Raw genomic sequence first — 6,000 nt, 5'->3', positions numbered from 1 at the left:
ACAAGTATTGCAATAATAGCGATTCATTTCTCTTGTATGAGAAAAGAGACTGATCAATAAATAACATCTTTTATTGAACCACGCCCATCTCTTATTTCTCTACAAACTGGTGAAACTAAGAATGCACGTACTGACTGAGTAAAATAAGTTGTCTATTGTTTTCACACGACTCTGGAGATACACTCTTGATTAGGGGAGAGCAAAGTTGTCATGTTCTATGGTTGTCAGAAACTAAATCCCTTCTTGTCTATCCAGGGAGGTTAAAATCCTCCTTGCCTATTCGAGAAAGTTTCTAGTGAACTCTGAGCTAGCTGGCAAACACAAAACTTTAAGTCTAATATCGTCGGTAGAAGACCTAGTTAACCTCTGCCCTAGGTCTATACTATTGAAGATATTATTCCAATGCGCAGAGCCTATTGGGATAATAGGAACTACACTACAATGGTATGAGCCCTGGCATAATAGAGAGGCTATATCAAAGCTCTTATGTAATGAGATTGCTGCCATAATTTGTCGCTGCATTACATATAACAAAAGGGACAAGTGGATTATGTTACAGGACAAGTAGTATTATGAAGCAACCTGCCCCAGGGACAAGTAGATATTTTATTACATTCCACACCCCTGGAGAGCATTAGTCGACTACAGTCTAGCTACTACATAAGCAACCTCTTCCTAAGTCTTAATGCCCCTGTAAATAAAACTGGCAACCCCAAAACAGACCGTAGGAGAGGAAAGCATGTGCAAGTATAATAATGCAGGCCTAACTTGGATGAATTGCCAGGTCTGAGCAATGGGAGGATAACCTTTTTACACAGGGGGTCATAAAATTCACAGAAAAAGGTCAACTGTAGGGTGTCTTGTTCGGAGAAAATATTGGAGAAAATATCGCTAGGACATGGCTTTAAAGTGCCTGGCTTTGTTCAGCCTTTAGGAAAGGCTAGTAGCCAGTGTACCAGATTCAATCTGAATCCGATAAACACAAAACTATGGTACACATTAGTGACAAATGATAGAGAGGGCTACAACTGTGGACTCCGGCTCAGTAGGACATACTTCCTCACCGTAGGCTTGGTCAATTCCATGTCCTCCCTTATCCCCTGCTACTTAGCCAAGAACAGATGTTTAATTTTCTAGATGGCCCTTGGTCCTAGAGGCCTGGGGTTAGTATACTGGTCAATGAAACCTAACCATCTAGTTTGCTCCATAATGTACATTAGCCAGGGGATACGCAAGGCCCCCTCAAGTGCAATGCAATCTGCTACAAGTTGGTTCAAAGTAATGGATGGACAGGACCACTTTCTCAGCCAGCGCAACAGGGGAGCAACAGCTATAAGATCAGAGATATAACCCTCAAGCTCCAAATGCACAACAAATGCTTGGGTACTAGGGGGAACAGCGAGAATCCTGCGCACACATTTATTTTCTACCCCCTGGAAATCCCTCACATCCTTATGTCCCCAAACAAGTCATCCATACGTGTCCAAAGGGACACATTTTTCCCTGTAAATCTTTGACAGGGCGGGTATGAGCTGTGACCCTAGTCATTATGCAAAGTCCAAAGTTGCCCCAGCTGCTCTGGCCAGAACATTCTTTTTGAGCGTTCTTTGCGCTACCCAGGTCACTCGGTTGTCAAACTGCACCCCCAGATAGGGGAAGGTTGACACTTTTGTAAATTCTGCCCCCCTACAGAAAAACTTGCACCTAGCAGCCTTCTGTTTACCTATCGTCATTGTATGAGATTTTGTAAAATTAGTGGCTAGATCGAGTAAATCCATAAAAACATTTAAAAGTTTTTGAAGGCCTACAGCAGTCCTGGCAAACAGCACCGCATCATCTGCATACAAAAGTGCAGGGATCAATTTAGAGCCTGTTCTCAGGATGTCTTTACTACTAGACGAGAGAAGGTCTCCTAGCTTGTTACTATAAAGTGTAAACAACAGGGGAGCCAAAATGTATCCCTGACGGACCCCTCTCCTAAACATCCGACACACTTCCATCCTCGTTAAATCTCACCACTGCAATAGTATTGGTGTGGGCAGAGGTAAAAAAGCTACCAGGTCTGCGTCCAGGCCCAGATCCCGAAGGACCAACCACAATTTCGATCTATTTACACAGTTGAATGCAGGAATTAGGTCCATAAAGGCCATATGCAGGGAACCCTTTGCTACTGGATATTTCCCTACCACTATAAGCAGGTTGATGCATTGATCAAGTGTCCCTTTAACTTGCCTGAAGCCATACTGTAGGTCAGAAATAACATTAAGATGATCTAGCCTATTTCGAAGTGAAGCATGGCTAGGTGGATAGTTAAGTGCATGTGAGTATATGCCAAGGCTAAGGCAAAATGTATGCTGCCCTCTCTATTCCAAGGGTACATTCAGCGCGCAATAAAGGGGCCACCATGGCCTTCCTAGAAAGCATCCTCTTAATGGATAGATGTAAAGCAGCTACTTGGTATAGCATTCATACGTTCAGTAAACTGTGTGGATATACAGACTTGCCAAGAAGCTCAATGAGACAAACTGTATTATACATTGTTTCACACATCTTCAGTTCCTGCTCACAAACCACTGCCCTTTACCCTGCTCAGAGCATGTAAACTACAGTCGTGCAGACTGCAAACGGAAAACATTACGTTCGAGGCATATGAGGTGCAGATTGCACACTATGCATAGATCGCCACCTGGTGTTGGGCCCAGATGTTTGCAGTTTGTTGTTGTCCTGAAAAGTTCTTTGGAAGTCACGAGATAGGTGACTCCTCCTTTGGACCACATTGCGCATGGGCATCGGCTCCATCCCCAGATTGTTTTTTTCCGCCATCGGGCTCGGATGTGTTTCCTGCGCTCCAGTTACGAACCGAATTTCCTTTGGCGCGCAATCCTTACCCAGTTTGACGGTATTGTTTCGATCGCGCTCCACATCGACGTGATTCTTCACCTTCGAAGTCTTCGATTCCGGTCGTCGACGAAGGCCTTCGGGCCTACCTAGGCCTTACTTCTGGCTCATGGAAAGGACGGCATTCAAGAAGTGTCCTCGATGTGGGTCGAAGTTTCCCCACACCGACCTACATGAGGTGTGCAACCTTTGCCTCTCACCGGAGCACGAGGCTAAAGACTGTTCCGCTTGTGCCTCCTTCCGCTCCAAGAAGACGATCCGGGACCGACGAGCTCGGAGAACAATGGCCCGCTCGTCAGCTTCGATCCCCGACGACATCTTCGAAGAGGGCGTCGACGTGCCAGAACACCAGCACGCCGAAGAGAGTACCAGCTCCTCAGACGCCGAAGACTCCGCCGTTGAGGAAGTCACTCCAGCTCAACGGGTCGTAAGTAAGATCGTCGACCCCAACCCTTCCTCAACACGCTCTAAAAAGGCTTCAGGCACACCCTCACCTTCGGGCCCGGGTGCACACCGAGAGACTGCTTCCCACGCCCCGCCTTCGGGCCCGGCAAAGAAGCCCATTAAGCCTTCAGGCAGCTCGGGCTAGAGCCAGCCTATCCACGGTGCCGATCCTACACCGACACCGAAGAAAAAGCCATCTTCGTCAACCATGCCGACCGTTGCTCCGACGCCGAAGCACATGGCACCGAAGACTGGCAGCGGCTCATCGATGCCGAAACCGCATTCGGAGCCAACTAAAAAAACGCCTAAAGCTCCAGATTCACATGCTTCGGAACCGAAAAAACACCCGGAACCGAAGAAACAGGTTACAACAAGAGAACACTTCAAAAGGACACACTTCTAAACCGAAATCAGCTACTGACTCGGTGCCGAAAAAACCTATGGAGCCGAAAACCTCGACACCAAAGGATCTGCCCTGTTCAGAGGAACTTTTCACACCTGATCCTAACCAAAAAACTCTTGTCAAGGATCCTAAGACTGGTCAATTGACTCTCAGTTCCAAAAAGAGACCACTTGATGCGCCAGCACATACTCCTCCTCCAAAGAAGAGAGAAATTGCAACCTCTCCATTAAGGGTGCCTTCTCCTCCACCTCCCCATACTGTTCCCCCTCCTACACCTACTCCACCTTACCATTCACCTACACCATCCCCTAATCCACAAGATGATGTAGACACAGACTTTGATGGAGGTGCACATGACCCAGCAGGGACCAATAGTCCCCCTCAGTCACCTAATCCATGGGACGATTACAACACCCCTGATGTGCCTTATGTCCCACAAGACGACATATACCCTTCTAGACCATTCCCACCAGAGGACACAATAGGTTTTAACCCACTAGTCCAAAGAGCTGCCCAATATCATGGAGTGGACTTACACACAGATGCGGTGGAGGAAGATTTCCTACTAGACACTTTTGATAACACACAAAGGTCTACTGCCATTTTACCAATGCTTAAGGGTGTAATCAAACATGCAACAGAGGTTTTTAAAGACCCCGTCAGAGCTAGGGTCCTCAATCCTCGAATTGAGAAAAAATATAAAGCTGCCCCTACATATCCAGTTTATATTAAAGGTCCAGCACCATTACACTCTTTAGTAGTGTCTAATGCACGTAAACGTGCTAATTCTCAGACATCAGGTGAGGCCTCCCCACCAGACAAGGAATCCAAGCTACTTGACGCCTCAGCCAAAGAAAAACCGTCTCAAGCAGCTAATATCTGACGCATCGCCAACACCCAAGCGTTGCTGGCCAGATATGACAGAGCTCATTATGAGGAACTGGAGTCCATAATGCAGCATCTACCTGACAAATACAAAATTATGGCCAATGAACTTATACAGGAAGGTAAAAATATTACCAACACTTCCATTCGCTGTGCCCTAGAGGCGGCAGATACCGCCTCAAGAGCAATTAATACCAGCACCCAACAAAGTAGACATGCCTGGCTACGTATCTCAGGTTTTATACCTGAGGTACAAAACTCCATCCTTAATCAGCCATTTGATGAGTCACATTTATTTGGCCCAAATGTTGACGTGTCTTTAGAAGATGAAAAGAGACACTGATACGGCAAAATCTATGGGAGCCTTGCAACAGCAAGCTCCCAGGCGTTCTTTTCGTCGCTCATCATACAGAGGCAACACTAGAGGCTACTCCTCTGAAAGTCCCTCCACCTCTTACAAAACCCCAGCCAATCCACATTCACTAAGGGCTACCAAAGAGGGGGTTACAGGGGTAACAACAACAACGGCAGAGGCAACACCAACAATTCCCGCTCTGCCTCTACCCCTAACCAATGACTTTCCACCCCTTCCCCCCCAACATTCCACTCCTGTGGGGGGAAGCCTGCAACAATTCCTTCCTGCCTGGACAAACATCACATCAGACAGGTGGGTGTGACAAATTATTCAATCAGGTTACTGTCTAGAACTAACATCTACCCCCCCAAACATACCACCCAAACAGCGTCCAATGTCACAAGAACATCTAGCACTGTTAAAGCAAGAAGTAGAATGCCTGCTACAAAAAAGTGCAATAGAACCAGTTCCTCTGCACCAACAAAACAAAGGGGTTTACTCTCTATACTTTCTGATTACAAAAAAGGACGGCTCTCTAAGGCCTATTCTAGACCTCAGACCGCTAAAGATATACATACAGTCAGACCATTTCCACATGGTCACACTCCAACAAGTCCTTCCGCTCCTGTCACAAAACAGCTCCTTTGCTACTTTAGATCTCAAGGACGCATACTTCCACATTCCCATTCACAAGGCTCACCGGAAGTATCTCAGATTTGTAATAGACGGACGGCATTATCAATTCAAAGTACTCCCATTCGGAGTCACAACAGCACCAAGAGTATTCACCAAGTGCTTAGCAGTGGTGGCAGCGCATTTACGAAGACAACACATCCATGTCTTTCCGTACCTCGACGACCGGCTCATAAAAGCCAGCTCATACAATCAATGCGTGGAACACACTCATGCCACAATACAACTGCTTCACGACTTGGGGTTCACAATAAATCAAGCCAAGTCCCATCTACAACTATCCAAAGTACAACAGTACCTCGGTGCCACAATAAACACCTCA

The sequence above is a fragment of the Lissotriton helveticus genome, chromosome 5_1 (genome assembly GCF_964261635.1).
Source record: "Lissotriton helveticus chromosome 5_1, aLisHel1.1, whole genome shotgun sequence".
Lineage (NCBI taxonomy): Eukaryota > Metazoa > Chordata > Amphibia > Caudata > Salamandridae > Lissotriton > Lissotriton helveticus.
This window is presented reverse-complemented; position numbering follows the sequence as displayed.